At 40.6% G+C, this 25,788-nt stretch overlaps 1 long non-coding RNA gene across 3 annotated transcripts in view; it reads right to left on the reverse strand.

The window, feature by feature from the left end:
* The window catches only part of LOC147019475 (uncharacterized), a 45,209-nt gene that overhangs the window by 1,397 nt on the left and 18,024 nt on the right, over positions 1-25,788 (reverse strand). For all 3 annotated transcript variants that reach the window (XR_015061427.1, XR_015061428.1, XR_015061426.1), the window contains one exon: positions 25,433-25,497. This is a non-coding gene — a long non-coding RNA (uncharacterized LOC147019475). The remainder of the gene's footprint in view (positions 1-25,432; positions 25,498-25,788) is intronic.

A 25,788-nucleotide genomic window follows, 5' to 3' on the forward strand; every position in this document is an offset into this window, starting at 1 on the left:
CCGCATGAAGAAGAACAAGAGGACAATTTGGGTTACGCATTTTATCCTTCAGTTGAAACCGCTGCTGATAATGAGATGTCACTTATTTGATTTACTGCCACCACAAAAATAGGAAAATGGTGGTGGGATTTATACCTTCCTGTCGAATGGGAGCAGAAAGTTGCACCTTGCCTGCCATGTGTTAAACACGTATCCATGATTATTAGATGAGCTGCGTGGCCGTGCCATAGTCAGGATAAATACTGAATACTGATTAAAATACGCTTTAGCTTGATAAATAGATAAGCTTTCTCAATAATTATTGATTTGTTTTGTTTTGAACGTACACTCTCTGTTCCTTTTCTTATATCCACTTACGGGCACTCCCGCCCTCTGGGTGGGAATACTCTTCTTGGCGCAACAATGGTGCGAAATGTACTGCAGCACATTATTAAAAACGCACTTCATATTTTTTAAAGAAATTTTATTGATCCCAACATATCATACTCGATGTCATGATTTTCGCTGAATCCAGATCTTCACCAAAATCGAATTGATTCATCCTTGTCACAAACCCAACCTCTCCACCAAGTTTCATCCGAATCCGTCCAGAACTTTTTTCAGATATCATGTGATATATTGTTTTTGCCCCATCACTCGATGTGTGAAGAATCACTTTAACAATTCTTGCATCCGGATCCGGATCTTCACAAAAATTGACCCAATTTGTCCTTGTCATGCACCCAACCTCTCCAGCAAATTGTTCTGAATCTGTCCACAACTTTTTCAGATATCCTGCTGACAGACAGACAAACAAACAGATGGGTGAAAACATAACCTCCCATTCACTTTCTGTGGCGGAGGTAAAGATAAAAGAAGATGATTTGTAATACCAGCTACAACCAAAGGGGGGCGCTATTTCCGCCATACAGCATCGAATCTTCTTGTATATTAAGATCTTTCTAACCCCTAACTGACTGACTGACTGACTGATATTAAAGATCGGTGCCTTCCGGGTGACGTAGAAAGCTGAAATTTTGTGTGCCGATGGATATCAAAGCCAGTACACCTGAAAAAAAAATCACAGAATTGTCGGACAACATCCATGAATGAAAATATTAATAAATGAAAAAAAAATGAATGAAAAATATAGGTGAGTGACCTGAGACAATGAGGAAACATGGTTCATATGCTAACACAATGTGTAAGCACACCCTGCAAGTAGTATGTAAAGCTCATTCAAACCACTCACTGACTGATTCACTCACTTACTGACTGACTGAATGACTGACTGAGTGATATTAACGTTCGGTACCTTCCAGGTGACATAGAAAGCTGAAATTTTACGTGCCGACGGACATCAAAGCCGATACACCAGGAAAAAACATAGAACTGTCAGAAAGTGTTCCTCAATGAAAATATAAATAAACGAAAATAATAAATGAAAAAATAAATGCAGGTGAGCGACCCGAGACAATCGGGAAGCACAGTAATTTTGTGTGCCGATGGACATCGAAGCCGATACACCAGGAAAAATCACAGAATCATCGGAAAGTATTCATAATTGAAAATATAAATAAATGAAAAATCAAATGCAGGTGAGTGACCTGAGACAATTAGGAAGCAAGGTTCGTTATTGCTTACAATGTGTAAGTACACCCTATAAGTACATATATATATATATATATATATATATATATATATATATATATATATATATATATATATATATATATATATATATATATATATATATATATATATATGTATCTGCTCAATTATAGATAGATATTTGGTAGGTATGTGAAAGAAATTGTGCACTTTGTGATAAAAGCATGAAATTTAGAAGGATGATGGATGAATATATACAGTGGCCTGCAAAAGTATTCACTAATAATACCACATTTAAATAAATTATTAATTATGTAGAAACAATTTTTCCAAATTAACTTTTCTATTCATAATTGAAGAGATCAAACTAAACACCGTTGTAGTTGAAGGAGGTTACATATCAGGAATACCTATAAAAAAAACATTTACAAATCAAAATTCACTGGTTGTAAAAGTATTCAGCCCCTTTGGTTTTTTGGGTACGTCTGTCTATCAGCTTTGCACAGTGAGATGGTGAAATCTTTGGCCATTCTTCATGTGAAAATTGCTCTAGTTCTGCCCAAGTTTGATGGGGATCGTCGATGGACTGCGATCTTCCAAGTCTCACCATAAATGTTCAATTGGGTTCCAGTCAGGACTTTGATGAGGACACTCAAGAAAATATTTATTTTCTTCTTATTCATTCACTCCAGTGTGGCTTTGGCATTGTGCTTCGGATCATTGTTCTGCTGAAACGTGAATCTCCCACCCAGTTTCAGATTAATTGCTGACTTGAACAGATTTTCATTAAAGATTCTCCTTCACTTTGCACCACCCATTGTCCTTTCGAGTCTGACAAGCTCGCCAGTCCCTGCTGATGAAAAGCAGCCCCATAACATGATGCTGCCACCACCATGCTTGACAGTAGGGATGGTGTTGACTGGGTGATGTGCAGTGTTCGGCTTGTGTCAGACTTAACTCCCTGAATTTCGAGCAAAAAGTTCAGTTTTTCTCGTCTGACCACAAAACCTTCTCCACATGCCTGCAGTATCATTAAGGTGGTTTTTTTTTCCCCTGCAAACTCCATACAAGCTTTCAGATTTCTTTTTTCAGTGATGGCTTCTTTATTCCCACCTGTCCAGAGAGGCAAGCTTTGTGAAGGAACAGGATATTTTTGATTGATGAAACCCCCATCTCAGACATGGAGCTTTGCAGATCTTTCAGTCATTGATAGATTTACAGTGACATCCTGAACCAGTCTCCTGCTTGCCCAGATGCTGAGTTTGGATTGGTGACCTGATCTCGGTGGAGTCTGGGTGGTATGATATGTTCTCCACTTCTTAATGATGGATTTCACCCATTCTGAAAGGGAAATGAGTGACTTTGAAATGTTCTTATAACCCTCTCCTGAACGGTGCTTCTCCACCACTTTATGTCTGACTTCTTTGGAAAGCTCCTTGGTCTTCATGTTTGCCTTGTTGGTTGACCAATTGAGTTTCACCTTGAAGCTCCTTCAATTGGAGTAGCAGATTAATTTTCAAGTTAAACCACTGACTACATACAGGTGAAACCTATTAAAGTTTTTTTTTTAGACTTTGAAACAAAATAATTTGCTCATGCAGTGATTTAAGGTTAATTAGGCAAAGGGTTTTTTAAAACTTATGTAACTGAGAATCACATGATTTTTCTCTGTAAATCGAACTTATTCACAATTTGTCTGCATTTTTTTTAGCTTTATCACTTTGGAGTAGTTTGTGAAGACTATAGATTAAATTTGATTTGAAAGCATCATGAAGTAAGCTCAGGTGGCATCAAAATCTGGAAACTTTGGAGGGGGGTGAACACTTTTGAAGGTCACTGTTTTCATTATTTTGAGGGACGGAGCCAAGTGAAATAACCTGATGATGACCACAATTTGGATTTGTAAATGGCCATGCTTGTACGTGTCTGGTCTTTTCTTTGCCACGCAATGTTGTATAACATCACAGGGCATTGTGCATGGCCCTTTGCCTCTTGTGCTACAAGATCTCCAGCACGAAGCTTGGCGAGCAAACGAGTGTCGTAGAACTGCAGAGCACACCTGCAAACATGTGTATCAAATTGCTGAAAGTAAAAACTTTGTGAAGTGAGACTCGTATGTCAATCTTGTGACAGAAGCATTTTGTTTCACCGGCTGATTTACTGGAGGATGGCTCACTCCCATGAGGATACTTCTTACACCCCTCTAAGCTGGCAGCATCCTCTTCCGTAAATATCTGTCTCTGTGCTCTCTGGAGTTTGGATTTACTGTTCTTCCACTAACACAGCTTGTGCACTCTTGCACTCATTTATTTTAGAGTTTCTTCATAACCATCCCCTTCTGCCTATATTAAGAGGAAAACAAGAGGAAGTTTATTGGCACCAAATTTTGGGAAAGGCACTTTATTCAACCTCTGATATGCCTTGATAGAAGTGTAAATATTACGTTTATTGGTTTTCGATGGTGACCATTTTGAAATCCATCATTGTTAACTTCTTCACCGGAGATGGACAGAGGTTATATTTTCAGTCCTGTTTGTTAGTTGCAAAATCGAAGATTTTTCAAGTCTATTGGTCAGTCCATTTTGTTATTCTGTCTGTTTGTCTGTCTGTTTGTCGCCTACAGGTCACAATTTGAAACTAATCTTCACGAAACTTCAGCACATGGTAGAATTTGTCATAAGGAAGAAGCCTATTGTTGTTGAGGTCAAAAGATGAAAAGATCAACATAGGCCAAAGGTCAACAACTCAGGTGGTATTTATTAAATCCCCAATTTTCATCCGATTGACTTGAAATTTGAAGAGGATTTATATTTCAGGTCACTGGATTCAACTAGCCAATTATTTCTGAGGTCAACATAGGCCAAAGGTCAACAACTTAGGTGAGATTTCTAAAATCCTCAATTTTCATCTCATTGACTTGAAATTTGAAGAAGATTTTCAGATCGGGTAACTGAATTCAATCACCATTTATTTTCGAGGTCAACATAGGCCAAAAGGACAACATAGGCCGAATTTCTAAAATTGTTCATCTTCATCTGATTGACTTGAAATTTGAAGAGGATTTGCACATTTGGTAATTGAATTGAACCACCAATTATTTTCGAGGTCAAATTTGTTTTATGGATTTTGCAAGTATTGTGCGCTGCACGATGTCTTCTTCTTGTTTGTATGTTCGTTTGGCTGTGAGCAGAATATCTCATAAAGTTAAGGTCAGATTCGGACAAAACTCGGTGGGCAGGTTGTGTGTGCGTGACAAGGATGAACTGATTAGATTTTGGTGAAGATCCTGATCTGCATCCAAAGAATAGAATTTTTTGATTTCTAAAGTCATTCTTCCGAATTGAGAGATCGGGCCAAAATGATATAGAGCACGATATTGAAAAAAGTTATGGATGGATTATGACTCAGTTTGATGGATGGGTTGGTTCAGTGAGAGGAACAAGCCAATGAGATTTTGATAAAGGACCGGATCCAGATCCGACCTATCAGTGGGACACAAAACATAAACCATGATCTTTTCTATACCTGTTAAATTGCCCCCATCCCCTTCCGTCAAATTTTTTGCTTATCTATCCATCTTGTCCACCCCCTTGCATTCTCCTCTACCCCTTAATGTTACCCACATCCCTTGTTTGTCCGTCTGTTTTTTTTTTCCTCTCCCTCAGCCCTCCTGTTTGTATTTCCCCCTTCTCCTCATCCTGGTCCTTTTGTTATGTTGCGTCCTGATTCTGTGTTCTCGCTCTTCCAAGAGCCTCAACTACATATCCAAAAAAACACAACTGTTCAGCCTGGCGGAGGTATGCACTCGGCTGAGTGTCGTTCTGGTTTCTCATGTGATTGACTATTTCAGCTTTGCTTCCTCCTTGAAAATGTTTCATTTGTATGTTTATCTAGCATCCTGCCATGTTTCATGCTTTTATCACAAAGTGCACAGTTGTTTCATATTGCATCACATATCTGCTCCACTAAATCAATGAACAACCAAGTGGGATAAGCTTCCAAATATGTGTGAAAGGTGTGTTGTATCATGGGTGTTTATATTCCTACTTATACAGTGTATAACCATCCAACGTAGTCTGAGAGGATAACTATGAAGGAGTATTCGGATTATTTAAGTGATCTATTGAGACCACCATGACTCCGATCACGCACTGACAAACTTGTTCATCCAGCAGGCTTTTGGAGATGTTGCCAAATACCGTTATCAGGATTGTTTTTGGAGAATAAAAAGAACTGAAGGACATTTTGAATGGCAGTCTTCATAATTGGTTTCATGTTTGGGAACGATGTGGAGTTAAGAGACAAAGCAAAACTCAATGAGACTATGTCAGCTTTCACCTATCACTCCGCTCCTCGTATTACCGTACATCCATACGCACTTGTCTTCCTGTTTCCCTTTTCCCCTACTTGGTGTCAGTTATCCCTTCACCACTTGTACTGCACTTATATGATGCTTGTTTTGGTACAACTTGACGATGACCGAATTCATTCCACTGCAGGAGGAAGACCTCCTTCAATACGGTCCATTATGTTTCTATTCGACACAATTGGTGGCCATCGTACACCAGTGAATTATTAAATTTTGTGACTCAATGTTATCGGGATTCTTCCTCCTCCTTTGGCCTGTTTATTATCCAGGTTTCCAGTTTGGAATTCTTGTTATCCCTCTGTTGTCTGTTCTTCTTGCTGTATGGCTAACGTAGTTCCATTTCTGAAGCTTTTCGATTGTCACCAACATTTTTATTTTTTAACTTAATTTTTCCTGGATGGCACATTCAATCCTCTTCTTGATTAGAGACAGCATCTAAAGGTCAAACACCAAAAAATGTAATTACGGGCACATTTTTTAAACGTCTTTCAATGAAACTTTGTAAATTAAATATGTAATGATTTTTTGGGATTTGACCTCCTGTTCATGCAGGACCACAGAGGTCAAAACAAGACAAAAAATACTTTTTAACTCAAAAATCGATATTGGGTCATTCCTGGTGAAACCTTTTTTGCTTTAGGTGGGAAGTGTGGGGATTTGCGATGGTATGCCATTGACTTCACTCGAGTTAGCCAATCCCCCAGGGGTTTCGTGACACAGGGTTTCACAATCACTTCTGTCTGTCTGTGTCTGTCCGGGCCGTAAGTTTGTTTTTTTTTAAACCATTTTAGCTATTGTCATCAAATTTTCAACAAAGCTTTTTTCTGAGAATATGGAGAAGACAAATGAATAATTTGGTCAAAAGGTCAAAGGTCAGCATCACATAAAATCGTCAATTTTCATCCAGTTGACCTAAAATGTAAAAAATTTTCATATTGGATCACTGAATTGGTTCACCAATCAAAAGCTAGAGGGTGAATGTTTTTTTTTTTTAGATCAAAAGGTCAAAAGGTCAAGGTCGCCTAAAACCTTCTTTTTTCTTCTTTTTTTTTTCATTGTTTTTGTCATGTTTAGCATACGGAAGAAGGAGAAGTCTGAATACAAAGCGGATGTGGACGGGCTTTGCATTTTCAGATGCTTTCTAGTTCAGCTTTGCAATGATAAATTTAAATTTCTAACTTTATTACATAGTGTTTAAACATGATGGTATTCATCATATTCATTTTAGTCTGATTTTCTGACTGCAAATCTCAAATCAAATCATCATGATTTTCAAGTATGCAATGTTGGTTGATATTAAAACAAGCAGGGAGGTGGACATGGGTAGTCAAACAAGTCGAATTTAGTCGTTTTTCAGCCGTTACTAGCCAACAAAAGCGTCCATAGCAACGGTTCTTTACCACACATAACTAGGACATACCATGAACCTACCATACCAGTTTCATGTATAACTGACTCATAGTCTCTGAGATATAACGAACTTCGTTTTTTTATTGTTTTCGACCAGGGTTCATTCAAAGTCTATCTTCTCCGACAGTTTTCATAGGATCCGGCTGGAAATTTTTGACAATATGGCTGAATGTACTGCCCACAGTCGCTCCTGGCCCGATTTTTGATTTTCGAAAAAATTAATTTTTGAGATATTTTTTTAAAATTTCAAAGGTCTGATGCAAGGCAACAGATGGGTCCAGAGCAACGGTTCTCATTTGCACACAACTAGGTCATGGTATGAACCTACCAACCAAGTTTCATCGAAATCGCCATTGTATTAACGGAGCACTGGACCGAACAGACATACATACAGACAGACAGACAGACAGACAGACAGACAAACATATCGACGGTAATACTGATAATAAGGGTAGACTATATCGACTACCCAACAATGTCCTCTGTTAACCGTCTTTATTTATTTGTTTTCCCAAATAATGTGCTGGGACACACCTTTGACTGCAGTGAGAAAAAGGTCACCTTGTCTGAGGCCTTTTTTGCCTCGATCTTGCCACTACTTTGGTGCAGTTTCAATGTCGCTGTTGCCCCTACTGTAGAATTTGTTTAATACGTCGATATATCTGGAGTTGAGGTTTCGGCAATGTCGAGCTTGTATGATAGCGGTGGTTTACAAATGGTCAAAGGCATTTTCATCATCAGTCAATGCTCGGCAAAAGATTCCTTTCCAATGTCTTAATTCTTTTCCAGAAGCGAAATTATTGTTTGTAAGTGATCCATTGTTGAGAATCCACTTCTAAAACCTCCTTGATCCTATGGTTGGTTGTTGGCCAGTTCAATCATGAGTCAGTTATTGATAATTTCTGTGAACAGTTTATAAACATTGAAGAACAGATAGATTGGATAGTAGTAAATCCTCAGGTGCATCTAATTTCCATTTTCATGGATTCCATCCAGCCCTGAGTTTATCCAATTTTGGGGATTTTTTCATCTTTCATCCACTTGATTTTGCCAGTTGACAATGGAGCAGTTTACCCAATCTTTAATTGCATCTACAACAATTTCATCTTCTTCAGGGGCCTTTCCCTTTTTCAAGCTTTTTAATGTAAACTGGATCAAAAGTATGGTCAGTGATGGGATGGCTTCGATGTTTTCATCATATGTAAATACTGGTAAAAAGGGCTTTCCTAAGTTTATAATTATTCGTTTGAATTACTAGAAACACCTGCTCCATATGGGAGCGGGTCAGGGGCAAGTGGAGGGGAGGGGGCGTGGTCATGTGCATATATACGATGCGGACGGCGGTGTTAATATTACTGTATAATTAAACGGTCACAATTATTGCCACGTTATTTTGGTGTTGGCTTGGGGAAGCTTGCCATAAGTATTTCCCAAACCTGCTGGCCAGGCCTGACAATCGACAAAGGTCGGGGCAGGAATTTGGCCATGGTGCCGGCAATATCTCACCTACTCTTTGAGAAGGACACTGTTGGATCTTTAACATTTACCAACTAATGCCAGCAGATGAGACGACCGGTGTAAGCTCCATCTGAGGAACACAACACACATTGACGAATCACCCTGCCCATGAAACACACAGCTTATACCTGGGCCGAGATTCAAACCCAGGCTGGACAGTTTAGAAGTGAGTGTGCGAACCTCTCGGCCAACCTGCCAAGCCCCCATGTTAATATTATTATTATTAGTGCCCTACCGGTTTCACGGCAGGGAACTATTGGTTTGATCTGCATCTGTCTGTCCGCCCGTCCCACCTGTGGTTTTTCAAACTTTCTTCCCATACCCTTAAACATATTCAACTGAAACTTGGTACATGGCTTTATTATGATAAGATACAGAACAGTTTCGAGTTTCAGGGAATTTTTTTTCAATTTTCTAACAGAGTTATGCCCCTTTTAGATTGAGAAAATATCATATTTTACGTGGGTCAGTGTTCAGCTGCCATGACTCCACCCCACTGCTTTACGCCCATTGGCTGGGCAGCTGGCCTGACTCCACCCCACTAAAATCATGTGCCACCATTCTATGAAACAGCACAAATCCGCAAGCCTCAGGTCTTAGGCCTGGGTGTTAGTCCATGGCCCAGTGCAATAGGAATGATCCCAGTTATATCACCACGATGTTATTATATATGTACATAAGCCATATACATGTTTTTGCTTTATGCATGTTCGTCGGGTTATTTTTAATATGAAATCGGCACACTTGAAATGAACGACACAGTGGGTTAGTTTCTTCTTCTTCATTTTGGTTCCGGTATCGGCTCAAGCATGCGTTAAAGGAAACAATTTTTTTTTCCAAATATTCATGGGCCCGGTCGGGGACATGTATTGCAAAGCAATTCACGCTCCTGTTAATATTATCATGATGCCATTATCAATGGATGGAATTGACCAATTAATTTGTGGCTATGATAATTTGGACGAAAAATATAACTTGGATGACATAGTCGAGGCTGGAGTCAGGATTTTAGGACGATGTATCAACAACTGAAGGGAGGCTGATGATACCACTCTGTTGGTAGAAAGTAAAGAGGACTTGATGAAACTGCTGCAGACAGTGAAGAAGGAAAGTGGAAAAACAGGTCTTTATTTAAACCTAAAAACCATTAAAAAATCTTGTCAACTGAGAAGATCGACGTGTTCAGATTGGAAGACGATCATGTGCAAATAGTGGAAAGTTTAATTTTCTTTGTTATATGATTGAACTGAGTGGAGAATGTCGAGGAGAAATTAATTGACGGTTAACATTGGTGGTGAACAGTCATATCAGGATCGAGAAAGATCAGGAAAGATAAAGATGTGATCATACACACCAAGAGGGGGTTGGTGAATGATCTGGTATTTCCGGTTGCAGTGTGTGGATGTGAGTCATGGACGGTGGAACAGAAAGAAGAAGACGAAGGTTGATAGTTTTGAAATGTGTTGTTGGAGACTACAATGTTAAAGGTTCCATGAAATGCAAGAAAGACAAACGAATCAGTGATTGAAGAGATTAGACCACCATGAACATTAGAAGCGCTGATGCTAAAACAGAAACTGTCATACTTTGGACACCACGTCTTGTTTGCGGAAAAGGAAGATCTGGAGAAGTCAACCATGCTGGTTGTTGTTGAAAGAAAGGAAGAAGAGGAAGAAGCAAATCTGTACGTGCTGGATGGATGGGGGTAATGGCTGCAACAATGCTGTCTGTCAATGCTTCTGATTACATTAATGTCAATTCAGAAGTCAGACACTGGTTATAATAATTATGGTTATTATATATATATTTTTTACTTCCGGTATGTGCACAGACCAGTGACTCTTAGCTTATACACCACCCATGTGCAAGTACATCCAATTTTCTCCAAATGTCTTCAAATTTCTCTCAGGTGAGTATTTAATAATGTTAGCGACCGTTAAGAATGAGGTCGTCTCAAATAAAGGTCATAATTGGGCCATAAGGGTGTTGGGGGCAATATCACATGCCACACTTGAAGCAATGGCTGGGAGAAATCACACATGAGGCCCAAATATATGTTAAAAACAATCCATATACAGTCCACATATAATCTGATGGCTACAAAAATCGGACAGACAATGGGATACATCATTTATGTGTGAAGACTCATTTAAGCACCTCTATTAGCTGAAGATCATTGCAGCCTAACTAGAGGCCTAGCAGATCGAGACGGCTCAGGCCCATTAGTCTGTGGGGGACGAGATAAGCGTAGAATGCCTCAAGGACATCCAAAGTGGAAAAGCCCCTTGGGTTGGGGGGCAAATGAAGTCGTTATGTACATCTTCCGTCACGTGACCTTTGGTTCTCCTGGCAAGTTTGGTTGAGATTGGATTAGTAGTAACTAACTGTCAGTCAAACAGAGAGACGGACACCAAATTGCGTATTTTAGAATGATTGAATGAAACTGCCAGGAAATTTTACCTAGGCAGGCGTACTAAATGTGCATGTGTTGACGTCACCCCAAATCTGTTACCTGGAGGAGACAAGCTTCCTTAAAGAGCATTCTGAGCATTGGAATCCCATGCGTAAATGTCCATTGGTACAGATTTTTTTGATGTCGATTCCTCATGCCCATAGACGCTGGTTTACTTTTGGAGTGACAAGCAAAATTAACATGTTGCTCTGAACTTTCGGATGTACGATTGGCTGAAAAATGTCATGTGCTTTCCACAGCCAATCAGGAGCTCACAAAGACAATACATGGCCGCATCTGCATAGATTACAGAGAAATTCAGTTGTATTTTTTTCATTCAAGGTGGAGTGAATATTGCAATATTGATCAGATCGAGTAATTCAAACTTTAAAAAACAAATTTGAACTTAGTTTCCCTTGAATTGACATGCATTTCCAGCAATTAATCTACTGAACATAACATCCCATGTTGACAATCATGAAAATCTCAGTGAGATGACTAACTTTGGGACAAGTTAAGGTGAGCACAATCAATTAATGGCAATAAGAGGTACAGGTTGTGCAATCATTCATCTTCAGTGTCTTCATGAATACCAGGTGATCATACCAGGTAATTTTTACTGTGAAAAATGGAAATTCTTTCACTTGTTGATATATCAGCAGTAAACTTGTCAGCTTCCTGTGCATATCTCTCCTCCTTACACCATTTCCTATTCCGTTGGGGTCAGCATCTCATGGAGCATGTACTCTTGTCCCAAGTATTTCATGAACTTGCTGACCAGGCATGACGTTCGACTGAAGGTGGCAAGAATGTGGAGTTTATTCAAGGTGCTAAAAATAACTCTCTTTACTTTTGTCAAACGACAGAGTGGGATCTTTCATGTCCAACAACTAATATTAGCAGAGAAGTCTCCAGCTTAACATCCATCCAAGGGACAACACACTTCATGATGCAACACCCTGCTTCAAAGGTTTAAAGCACCGATCTGACAGTTCATAGTTGAGGTGGGAATCAAACCTACACTCAACAGCTCAAAGGTAAGTGCACTACCTCTGCACCCTCCTGTCAGACTCAAAATAAAGAAGAAATTGTAACGGTGTTATAAACTTTGAGCTCGGTGACTAGCATGGTCACGACTCAACGCTGCTGTTCCTCCTATTTGGATCTTCATTGCGTGTGAGCATTTCATCATAAAAAAAAATGTACATTTTGAGAATTTTCCTCAAAAGCTGAAATTTGTAATATCCATAAACTCAGTGCCAGGGACCACTGCTTTTCCTGAATGTGATAGATGAGATTTTGCTTCCAAATGAAAAAATGCTGTAAATACAAAATTTGATTGTTCGGTTGATCACAGACAACTTGGAAAAAAATGTCATGCAGGTACTTTTTATATAAAGAACTTGGTGAAGAAATGCCATGCAGGTGCTTCAGTAAAATTTTCGAGAAAGTTGATTGTAAAGGGCTGGAGGCCATGTGAATCTGCAACACATTCGCAGCTGACAAGGAAAGGAGGTGATATAAAAGCTTCAGATGGGACAAAGGGCATTTACCACAAATGGAAATCTTGGAGTAAATACCTTCTGCCATCGGTGTCAAAGCAAAAAGATGGATGATCATGGACTTGTGTGTGTGTGTGTGTGTGTGTGTGTGTGTGTGTGTGTGTGTGTGTGTGTGTGTGTGTGTGTGTGTGTGTGTGTTTGGGAAAGCTTGCAAAGCAATGTTTCAAAACTCGATAAGCAAATGGAGAAATGCCAAAACTTGAGGTTCGATTGTTCAATCTGTCAGCGGCCGGGCAAAAGCTTTAAAGCGCGCAAGCCTTGACACATGGCAACTCAACTGTTTTGACTTTACATGTCATGCTTGAGATTCTTTGAAGTTCACCAAAGATTAAAAAAAAAAGTATGGTGTAGTTCATTGCGAAACAAACCCGGTCTATTTATTGTGCAGTTTATTGAACAGGATAACATGAATGCTTTTTGTAGCAAGTCTTTTCCTTGGATTTGAATGAAATGCTGAGTAAATGGGAGAAGAGAGGAACAAAAAGTGGAGGTGAGCTGTCAGCCAGCATTTTGGGAGTTTCATAAGGAGGTGGTTACTGGAAGAACGTATGTGTGAGCTGAAGACACTGGGGAGTGACGGAAGGAAAAACTGTGATGTGGAAGGAATGCAAGAGCAGAGGATGAATGACCAGAGGTTGTTGAAAAAAAATAACAGATCAGCCACCAATCCGTCTGTGATGAGACAGCATCAGGCGCCGTGCTACTGCTTACTTGTGGGAATGTTGTTGAGAGCTTTTGATTCCACAGCACATATAAATCTAGGAGAGACAAGTATAAATCAGGAGAACCAGCCCCTAAGAGAGAGCAGTACTCCATTAAACTAAGTACAAAGGCATTGTAGGCTGTAAGTTTATGTTTACCCAGGAAGGACTTGGCACGACAAAGGATGGCTAATCTGTGGCTGCCTTTTGTGGTAAGCTTTGATATTATGGTCGAGATCAATGAGAGGACAGAGCTGATGGTGACACCCAGAAGTTTGAGAAAATTTACCTTTTACAGTGGCTTAATATGGAAATAGATAGATGGGGTTGTTTGAAGATCCCTGCAGAGAGACAGGGTGAGGTTGCTTAGTTTGCCTGGATTAAAAGGCACCCTCCAGCCATGAGACTGGTATCTGATTAATTATTTATTTATTTATTTGTGGTTCCAACTTGTGTTGAAGTTTAATCTTAGCCACGTTTTTTTTTGAAACAAGAGTAGAATGTTCACCATCATTTGCCCGATGATTAAAATTTTCAGCAAAATATAGACTATATTAATCCTGTAAGGCCAAATATTAATCTTCAAAATTAGGATTTCTTTTCCACGAAGAATAGTGCAATCTTCGTATTTCTCACCCATGAATACCAAGGGATACTCATATATATATATATATATATATATATATATATATATATATATATATATATATATATATATATATATATATATATATACACACCTATCTATAATTCCAGCAATGTGTGTGTGTGTGTGTGTGTGTGTGTGTGTGTGTGTGTGTGTGTGTGTGTGTGTGTGTGTGTGTGTGTGTGTGTGTGTGTCTGTGACCGCTGTTTCTGGACAACCACTGGTCCGATCTCATTGAAACTTGCCAGATATATTGCTGGGGACCTGAGGATGTGCCTTTTCAAGGTTTGATATTAATCGGACAAGTGCTTCCCAAGTTATGGCCATTTATTTACCAAACCAATGACAAGACACGTTGTTGCGTGGGCGTGGCCGATGGGGAAGGGAAGCTCAGCCGCGTTCCCAATTACGGGTTACAACGTAGGGCTTCCGGAGAGTGATGACTTCGTGTATTCTAATAATTTCTCTTTCTTATGCGCATTTATAGATAAACACAATGCCCCAAGTTATGATCGTTTTCATATTAGACGGTGCATAAATTTCGGTAACATCAGAGTGCTGGTGTGCTCCGAACCAGGAAGTAAATTTTTTTCTCTCTCTTCTCTTCTCTTTTTGTTTTCCTTTCCACGACATTGCGAAAAGGTAAAATACGTTTGCGCTAATTGAATAATTGGGTATTAAAACTAAATTGCGAATAATCGTAACTGTGAATAATATGTGAACTTCCGGGCCACGCACGTACGGGCACGCGAGAGCGAAGAAACGGCCTGTGTGGTTGTTGTTTGTTGCTCGTGGTTTGAATAATTTTTTTTTAATTATTTTTTTATGGGCACGTACTCGTCTATCTATAATTCCAGCAATCTCTGTGTGTCTGTCTATATGTGTGTGTGTGTCTGTGACTGCCGTTTCTCGACAACCACTGGTCCGATCTAATTGAAACTTGACAGGAATATCGCTGGGGACCCGAGGATGTGCCTTTTCAAGGGTTGATATTAATCGGACAAGCAGATCCCAAGTTACGGCCATTTATTTATCAACCAATGACAGGACACGGTGCTATGACATCACTATTGACGTCACAATTAATTATTTTTTTTTTTTGCACGTATGGCCACGCACGTATGGGCACGCATGTACGGGCCCGCACGTACAGCCACCACCTACGGGCACGCACCTACGGGCACGCACGTATGAGCATGTACTAGTCTATGTATAATTCCAGCAATCTCTGTGTGTCTGTCTGTATGTGTGTGTGTCTGTCTGTATGTGTGTGTGTCTGTCTGTATGTGTGTGTGTCTGTGACCGCCGTTTCTCGACAACCACTGGTCCGATCTAATTGAAACTTGCCAGGAATATCGCTGGTGACCCGAGGATGTGCTTTTTTAAGGTTTGATATTAATCGGACAAGTGGATCACAAGTTACGGCCATTTATTTATCAACCATTGACAGGACATGGTGCTAGAACGTCACTATTGACGTCACAATTAAATATATACTTTTTTTGCACGTACGGGCACGCACTAGTATATTTGGACATGTATATATATATATATATATATATATATATATATATATATATATATATATATATATATATATATATATATATATATGTGTGTGTGTGTGTGTGTGTGTATTGTTACGAATTTGGAATTCGATTGCACACAACATACAGGTTCCTTTAGTCAGCTATGTCGATAAGTGCTTGTTCCCTAGATAGCTCACCTTCCATTGTTTAAATGTTCAGATATCGATTAGATGTGCTGCGGATCGATTTAATAGTTGGGGAACGAACAATGGAGACATCCCTCCCCCTCTTCTGCGAAGAGGAAGAAGAATCCTGCCATCCCGTGACTCATGATGTCAACAACTTCCCCCCACCCGTGGTTGAGCGGGGGGGGGGGGGATGGATCACGAGGGCATGAATCACACCAGGCGTGGGGGAGGGGGGCGGAGAAGGATAAGGACGAGATCCTTTCTTTGTTCTTGGTTAGTAAGCTTTTTGCTTCGGCAGAGAGTAGTCGTTCAGCAGACCTTCGGGCCCTGTTTGGCTTGGGTTAGGGTTGAGGCCTTCGGAAGCTTTTTGCTTCGGCTGGCTCAGTGAGCTTCGGCTGAGGCCTGGCTCAGGAGGAGGCTTTTTGGAGGCTCTTTGCTTTGACGGTTCCGTGAGCTTCGGCTTCTGCCTGGCTCGGGAGAGCTTTATGCTTCAATATGCCCTGTTTGGAAGGAAGTTAAGCCGGTCGCTCGGCTCGAGCTGCGATTGGTGGCTTCTTCTTCTTGGTTCGTGGAGCTCCTAGTTCTCCATTTTGGTTCCCAGCTTGGTGCGACTCATCGACCTCTTCGTGGAGGTGGTTCCTCGGGGAAGCGACGCATCGACGGGAAGGTTCGGCCCCTCGTCTCACCAGCATGTGTTGAGAAGCGCGGGAGGTGGTTCCTTGGGGAAGCGACGCCTCAACGGGAAGGATCGGCACCTCGTCTCACCAGCACGTGTTGAGAAGTGCAGGAGGTGGTTCTTCGGGGAAGCGGCGCATCGACGGGAAGGATTGGCACCTCGTCTCACCAGCACGTGTTGAGAAGCGCGGGAGGATTCGCGGGAGCTCGGGAAGGATCGCGTCTCGGCGATTGGATCCAGCTCGCTCTCGCTGGAGCCCGGGTCCGAACAACTTGAAGACCACATGAGGTAGAGAGTTTCGAGATAGGTTCTGAGTTTCAGCTTACCTGTCATCCGAGCTGGAGCTCGTTATTAAAGGCCTCTGCCACCATTTCTTGGGTGTGTGTGTGCGTACGTGTCCGTGGGCCCGTCTAATCAGTAGGAACCGCTGTTAAGTGCAAGTGACTGTACATAATAAGTAGACGGTTGTCGTTCTTTTGTCGTGCTTTTGTTGCTTGTATAATTGCATACGTGTTTTGCCTTGTTTAATTGCATACGTGCTTTATTATAATAAATGTCCTTGTGTGAATGTAAACCTGTTCGTTGCATCCATTCAGTCATTGAACTGCCCCATCTTGCACTCGGAATATAGTTGGTTTTTAAATAGCCGATAAATAGAATTGGGTCTGGCGAGGTCTGACGATAATACCCGCTCGGTTATCCCAGAACAGAACGGACCGCTTAAGCAGTTCGTGTCCAAGCAGGCCTTCGCCGAGGTATGGTCCCTCGGTAGGTTACCCGCGCGGGTACTTAGCTATATCGATATTCGGCGATTGACCCTATTTCGCGCGAGTAGAATACGGACTGGGCCGTGGTGGGATAAAAACCCACCCGTGACTGGTTTCTGGCGTTGTTCCAGAAAGTCACGACTGGATTGTCCGTTCGGTGGGCGAAGCGACCGCTATTGGTTAGACACGGTCATTCGCACGCTGACGGGCGGGAAATCTGCAACAATATAGATTGTTACAAATTCTCGCCCGCCGCCGTGCGGACAGCCGCTTTGAGCCGAATCGCGGCCGTACGCCCACCGGACAAACAATTCAGTCGCGGCTTTCCGGATCAATGCCGAAAACCAGCCATCGGTGTGTTCTTAACCACACCACAACCTTGTCCGCACTCTACCCGCGCTACAGGGTCCGATCACCAAATCTTCGATTTACCTAATTATTCGCGCAGGTAGATTACCGAGAGATTGTACCTCAATGGGACCGCTTGGAAATGAGCCGCTGTAGCAGCTCGCTTCCTTTTGGGATAACCGAGCGGTGTATTATCGTGCAGTCCCGTTGGACCCGATCACTATACCAGCTATTAAAAAGCCCGCCTATACTCCGAGGGCAAGATGGCAGACGCGCGCCGCCGCTGTAGTTGTCTTTGTCCCTCGCAGGGTGAAATCCACTGTGGAGACGCCATTCGTTCGGGGGAGGGGGGAACGGTGACCGCCTGCTTTCCCTTGACGAAGGCCAGGCCTCTGGCAACCGTGTGCCGAAGTAGAAAACGCAGTGGTGGTTGAGGCGGCGTGTTTGTTGTGGTTGGTGGTTGGTGGATGAGGTGATCGTGGTTGTTGTAATGGTGGCTTGGTTGGCTTTGTGTGGTGGTCGTGAGTGGTGTGGTTGGGTGCTTGTGGTTAAGGTGGTTGTGTGAATGCGGTGGTGGAGAAGGTGTTGTTGGTGGCAGTGGTTGTTGTGAAGTGGTTGATGAGAGCGATGTTGGTGGTGGAGGTGGTGGTTGTGAAGCGGTTGGTCCAAAATAACGACAGCAAAAGAAAAACAGCTAACTCAAAGATCACAGCCCGGGTGACACGAATAAAGCCCTTTAGACAACGGTGGGGAAATCTATCTGAACACAAACTTATCGGCGTAACTGATCTAAGGACCTATGTGGTGCTCTGCAAATTTCCACAGCCGTAATATATATATATATATATATATATATATATATATATATATATATATATATATATATATATATATATATATATATATATATATATATATATACTAGTGCATGCCTGTACATCAACGATGATCAACTCAACGATGATCTTCTACTTTTCTGCCTTAATTGACTTCTGGTTGCAGCTCATGCAATTGAGATGGTGTGATGGATGATTTATAAACGGATGAAGAAGAACGACATCTAACCTTGAAAGGGCACATACTCAGGTCCCCAGCGTCAATTGTGACGTCATATCAAATGAAGAAGAAGAATTGTGACGTCAAAGCATCGTGTCATGTCATTGGTTTGGTAAATAAATGGCCATAACTTGGGAACCACTTGTCCGATTAATATCAAACCTTGAAAAGGCACATCCACAGGGCCCCAGCAATATACCTGGCAAGTTTCAATTAGATTAGACCAGTGGTTGTCGAGAAACAGCGGTCAGAGACAGACAGACAGAGATTGCTGGAATTTATCTATAATTCCATAATATATATATATATATATATATATATATATATATATATATATATATATATATATATATATCTTTCTAACCATGGACTGACTGACTCACACACTCACTGATATTAAAGATCAGAAGCTTCTGGGTGACGTAGAAAGCTTAAATGTTGTGTTCCGATGGACATCGAAGCTGATACACTGGAAAAATAACAGAACTGTCAGAAAACATCTGTAAATGAAAATATAAATTAATGAAAAAATTATGAAATGAAAAAAAATGCAGGTGAGCAACACGAGACAATGGGGAAGTAGGGTAATTTTGAGTTCCGACGGACATCGAAGACCATACACTGGGGAAAAATCACAGAACCATTGGAAAGCATCCGTAAATGAAAATTTAAAAAATGAAAATAAATAAATGAAAAATCAAATGCAGGCGAGTGACTCGAGACAATGGGGAAGCATGGTTTCTATGCTTACACAATGTGTAAGCACACCCTGCGTGTGCGCGTGTGTGTGTGCGCGTGCATGCGCAATTTTAGCAATTGTGTCTGAACGGGGTAAACATCGTAACCACAGCATGTACAATGCTGAATCATACCTCATTTTAGAGGTCTCGGCTCAAGACAGTGCACGCGGCAGTCTAAAAATATTGAATATTTATTCAATTTTGGGTTATATTCATTTTTGTTGCGCACGTGTTGTATATGCTCAGAGTCGTTAGTTTACACATCTTCCGGTAGCAAAAAAAAAAAATTCACAACCACAAACTATTCAGTCAATTCCGTCAACATATAATTACCTTTCCGTCAATTTACTTTGTTGAGAAACCCTATCAGTCTTAACAGTTCGTGATTATTATGCTGGTAAAAGAAAATCATTGCAAAAAAAAAGAATAAACCGATGAATAATTTCCTTTTCGTCCATTTTACTTCACCGAGAAAACTTTATTCTTTGAGAAATGAATGAATTCTCTGACAAACGTAATCTCAGACTCCTTTCTAATCCATCCGTGGCAAGTCAGAGGTGATGAAAAACAAGTTGGTACGATTATGAATCCAAAGTGGCTTTTTATTACCTTCGCAAACTTTGTTGCGAAGGTTAAGTTTTGATCGCTGTGTATTTATTTATTTATTTATTTATTTATTTATTTATTTATTTATGAATATGTGTGTGTTTGTTTGTTTGTTTGTTATTCGCATTACTCCAAAAGTATTGAACTGAATCGCAACAAATTTGGTGGGATGATTGGTTATTATCCGGGGACCATTTGATTAGATTTTGGGAGCGATCGGGTCAAAGGTCAAGGTCAAGGTCATGAAAAGGTCAAAATCGTCATTTTGCCATAGTGCGGTCGATTTTTATCCAATTTGCATGCAACCAATGCCAAAATGTTGTGAATTCAATGCCCAATCTTGTGATATACGATATGACACAATGACGTCATTACCTTTGTGAGCGGTTTGGGTCAAAGGTCAGGAGGGTCAACGACCTTTATTATCATAACGCGGTCAATTCTGATGCAATTTGCATGTAAGTAGATTCAAAATGTTTAGAATTCAATTCCCTATCCTGTGATGTGTAATACTTGATTTCTTATAATGTGACCAGTTGTCATCAGATTGACTTGACACCGACACCCAAAAAGGTCAGGGAGTTCATACAGAAATTGTACACTGTACGTGAATCGGTGTCAAACAGCAGAAAATTTAATGTTTTTAAGCCATCATAACACTTGTGGTATGGGATTAAATACCCTCACAATCAACGGTTTCTGGGGGGGGGGGGCAAAATGTAGGGTTGGCGAAGGTATGCGCTCTACTGAGTGCCCGTTCTAGTTTTACTTATTTATTAGATGTGATCAGAAGTGAAGGCTGACTGAGTGTGGAATCGTGAAGGGTTTTTCATGGTGTTCGGTGAGGGAAAGCTCTTGATGTCACACAGTCTTGCATATTGTCCTAGTATCACAAATAATTGGGGGTATTAGGAGAACAAATGAATGAAAATAATGAAAAACTGAAAAACAAAATAGACGAAAATAATGAAAAACTGGAAACTTGAGTGATTGATAACTTCCATATTGCTTCGACATCACTTCAGGTCAAATCAGTCTGTGTGTCAATCCATGCAAGGGACGGGATAAGGATGCAGACTTGGAGTTGGGAGAAGGGCGAGGGATGTGGACTTGGAGATGGGAGGAGCATCCCGATGTGAACTTGGAGTTGGGATGGCGGAGGGATGTGGACTTGGAGTTGGGAGGGGGGTAGGATTGTGAACTTGGAGTTAGGAGGGGTGTAGGAATATGGACTTGAAGAAGAAAGGGGTTGAGTACTCAGTCAAATTTTACATTACTCGGAATTTCTACGGGTCGCTGACATTATGCTGTCAAAGGATATTCCTGTCAAACTCACTAAATCTTCCACACTCTAATGGGAACGAATTGCTTTCCAACAACCTGGTGGAACCGGGTTATCTACTAATGTGTATATATATATATATATATATATATATATATATATATATATATATATATATATATATATATATATATATACAGTATATACAAACTAGAGTAAACCTGGTGTTGACGGTGCTGTTCTAATCCTGTTGCCATTTTGAAGAATGCAAATGTTTTTTTTCTCTCTTTTATTTTTTTTTGGGGGGGGGGGGCTTAAAACGCTTCCCCATATCCAGAAAGTAATGGTATCGTGGATCATTTAATATTACCTTTTACATCAATAAAAAGCCCAAAAAAAATTCCTAAAACCCTCCCCGACACTTGCTCATGAACCTCTGAACGTTTGACGAAGATCCGTTTGGCCAGGTCTGAGAAAATTTCCAAGGACGAGAAGAAAAATCTGTTAAAAAAAGTAGAAGTCCCCCATTATAGAAAATGGAATTAAAATTAAAAATTGCATTTAAGGTGTCGTGGGTTATAGATGTATCCGAATCTCCACATTTTCTATTTCACAACCAAACGTCATGTCCCTTTATCCACCGAAAAACCTCCTCCAACCTTGTTGCTCCAGATGGAATGAAAAGAGAGCAAATATCAAAGCTCTGCTGTTTTGCTTCAGCAAAGAACAGGTTTTTCTGACGACATTTTATGGAAACGAATGCAGAGATATAACATTGCTGAATGGGATAATTGAGAAATCTTACAAGGATCTGACACTGGAGGCCATCTACATATTACGTATGCAGGACGGTAGGGAATGTGTGAGTGTAAACAAAGCAAATAAGCCTGGTATTGGCTTTGCGGTTAGGGTGGTGGCTTGGGACCCTCGGGTCCTGAGTTTGAGCCCAGATGGCCGCTGAATTAACACCAGGGGGTTGACTCAGCCAGCCATCCTTCTAAGGTCGGCAAAATGAGCACCAGTGTGTACTGCTAATAGGGGTACTGCATCAGCGGCATAGCTGCGCCCATAACCAATGATGCAACCAGCAGCCAAAAAGGCTGTACACGATGGGAACAAAGCAAATGAAAGATGGAAAATGAAGTGAACACAGAAAAGGGGGCATAGGAAAAAAGTAAAGGAGGTTGCGAGGAAAAAAGAGTAAGGAGAGGAGATGGGAGGGCAACCTGTGGTATTGTGGTGAAGAGGTGATTCAAAATATTCCACCACCTTTTCAATCCATCGGACATGCGGGACAATCAGTACGTTCTGTTGACCATTCTTCACGCTATCATTCTAGAACTCAAGAACCACAGGTAGGTGTGATTGTTACATTGTCATACGGTGTAGCCACACTTTACTGTATGTGCAAAAGCCACACTGTCCTATTTGTGTTCACCACCACTAATTTGTAACCTCTTTTTTCCAAACTGTAGAACCAACTTCCACATTCTCTTCAATCTCATTCTACCCTCCAAGTCTTAAAGACAGCTGTTCACCATCTCTGATCATCCCAAATCCAAAACCATGATCTTTTCCACCTTCGTTAACCCCCCTCCTCAGCCATACTTACCTCCACCGCCGGAGGTGGATGGAGGTTGTACGTCCTCACCCCTTTGTCTGTTTGTCTGTTAGTTTGGCTGTGAGCAGGATATATCAAGCTGTGGACGGATGCTTACGAAATTTGGTGGACAGGTTGGGTGTGACGAACGAATTGATTCGATTTTGGTGAAGATCCAGATGCAAGTAAAAAGAATCTTCACTGTCAGAAAATGGGGAAAAACGATTTATAGCATGATATTTCAAAAAGGTTGTGGATGAGTTATGCCAAAACTTGGTGGATGAGTTGGTAAGGTGACAAGAATAAGCCAATTCGATTTTGGTTAAAGTCCAGATTCAGATCCAGCCTATCAGTGGGATGCACAATGTAAACTTCAGCCTGGCAGAGGTATGCATTCTACCGAGTGCCGTTCTAGTTTTCTTCTGTGTCTATATTGTCCACCTACTGCATTCTACTCTAACCTTCATCGTTACCTGCGTCCCTTGTTTGTCCATCTCCGTTTATTTTCTCCCTCCACCCTGATGTTGGCATTTCCCCTTTCTCTTTCTGCCGTTTCTTTTGTTCTGTTGCATCCTGATCCGTTCTGTGTTCTTGCTCTTCCATGAGCCTTGACTCTGTTCTATGTAAAATAATAAATACATAAATAAGTAAAGGCATCCATTCATATTTTCAGTTTTGTCACAAACTACTGCAAAGTTATTTGATATGTCTTGTGTGCAAAACAGAATCATCACAAACTAACTAGATATCTGCGATCACAAGGCGATCGCCAAGGGGAAGCCACCCCCGGCCTCCCTGGCTTACCCTTGGCAATCGCCCGCGGTTTAGCCTTGGCCTGTGATCCAATGACGGCATATTTTTTTCAGACCACCATACGACCTTGACCTTCAATATTTAGGAATAGAGTGTAAATTAAGAAAATGTGTCCCCATTTAGAGTCTATCCATAAAACTCACACCATGATAATCGGAAGAAAATTATTGAAGTTATGAGCGAAATGTCTTTTTCGTGAAAGATGTCACAATCTGAAGAAAGTAGGTCAAGCACAATAATCAAATATCATATGCACAACTTCATTGTCGGTATTATGCTATAATGATGCAAGAACATCTTGGAAGGCCAAACTGGTCGTTGAGATTCCACATTGGCAAAATTTTTCACTGACCCAAAAAACGCAGTATTTTTTTCAGACCACCATTTTGACGTTGACCTTTAACCCAAGGGGTATGATGTAAATTAATCGTAAATACCCCTTGCTATAAGCTATCAAGTGAGGCTATTCTCGAGAAGGCGATTTCGTTCTAATCGGACAAATGTTGGTCAAGTTTTGGTGAAAAATGTTTAAATGTCTACAATTGGGTCATGACCTTAAAATTAGGTCAAGGTCAAAAAAGGCCAACCCACAATTTTTATTCCCATTATTGATGCAAAATTTAATTCTGAAAGTCCTCGAACATTGGCAGAAAAATGGTGAAAATCCTCAATGGTGGTTTAGCTCTCCAAGGTGCGTAATACCTTGACCTTTCATTTGGAGATACATGATGAAAATAAAAAAATTAAAAAAGAAAAACCATTTTAAAAAATGGGCATAGAAAGTACGCGGGATTGAAAAAGAAAAAAGAAAAAAAAATGCGACTTGCCCTAAGCTATCGAAAGAGGGCAACTTTGTTCCGATCGGACAAACTTTAGTTGAGTTATGGTGAAAAATATACTATAATTACGTCATGACCTTAAAATTAGGTCAAAGTCTTAAAAAATGTCAACCTCACGTACTTTCTATTTCCATTTATTGATGATGAAATTTACATTCCGAAAGTCCCAGCCGTCTCCGAGATACAGCCCTGAAATTGATAGAGTTTAGACATTGAGAGTGTTGTGACAGTTTAGTGTTGTGAGTTGAGACATTGGGAGTGCAGGAAGAATTTTTTTTTTGAAATGGTGGGGTTGGGGGGGGGGGTTCCAACTCGTGGGAGTCTAATAAACTCTGCGGTACCATTAAAAATTGAGGAATAAACCCGACAACAGCAATAAGCCTTCCCCTCTGCTATGGGGGGAGGCTTAATTATCTTCAATACTGGTTCGGCCAGGTGAAAGACTCACCTCTTTGTACAGGTCATTTATGGGCCAGGTGGCCTTTTAATCCACGTTGCAGTCACAACATTGCAATTTTGCCTCAACTCAGATAGCTTCCAGAAGTTAGACTCGAAATCTTTAATAATACGACATTTTGCCAAATTTGAAACCATAGTACCTGTGTAGCTCGACTACTGTGCCACAGCTGGATTTATTAGTATTAGATGCCAGACATTTCCCAAGTTTGAAACACATGTAAATAAGTGAAAAAGAACCCAATGGCACTCCGAGAATGTTTTCATAAGGGTTTTTACCCTACCTTGTGACCTACTTGTGGTTTGTTGAGTTGCTGACAGAATTTCAGGGATTTTCACAGCAGGTATTCTGCAAGGAGAGAGAAAGAGAGAGAGGTGGGAATAAAATATTTGATTGTACAAGTTAAATATTACAAAAGTCCAACACAGTTATTGTTTATCCATCAGGTGTGATTGGGGATAAACTCAGGTCTTTAACAAGTATTAATTCAAAGTAAATCCATTTAACCTTTCTCTTCATCCAATAAATTATACTTTGGGTGATCTCTGGCAACTGGAGGAGGAGCTTGTGTGTATATACATATACATATACATTTATATATATAATATATATATATATATATATATATATATATATATA

The sequence above is a fragment of the Eptatretus burgeri genome, chromosome 9 (genome assembly GCF_056783735.1).
Source record: "Eptatretus burgeri isolate ZD-2024b chromosome 9, Ebu_testis_v1, whole genome shotgun sequence".
NCBI lineage: Eukaryota > Metazoa > Chordata > Myxini > Myxiniformes > Myxinidae > Eptatretus > Eptatretus burgeri.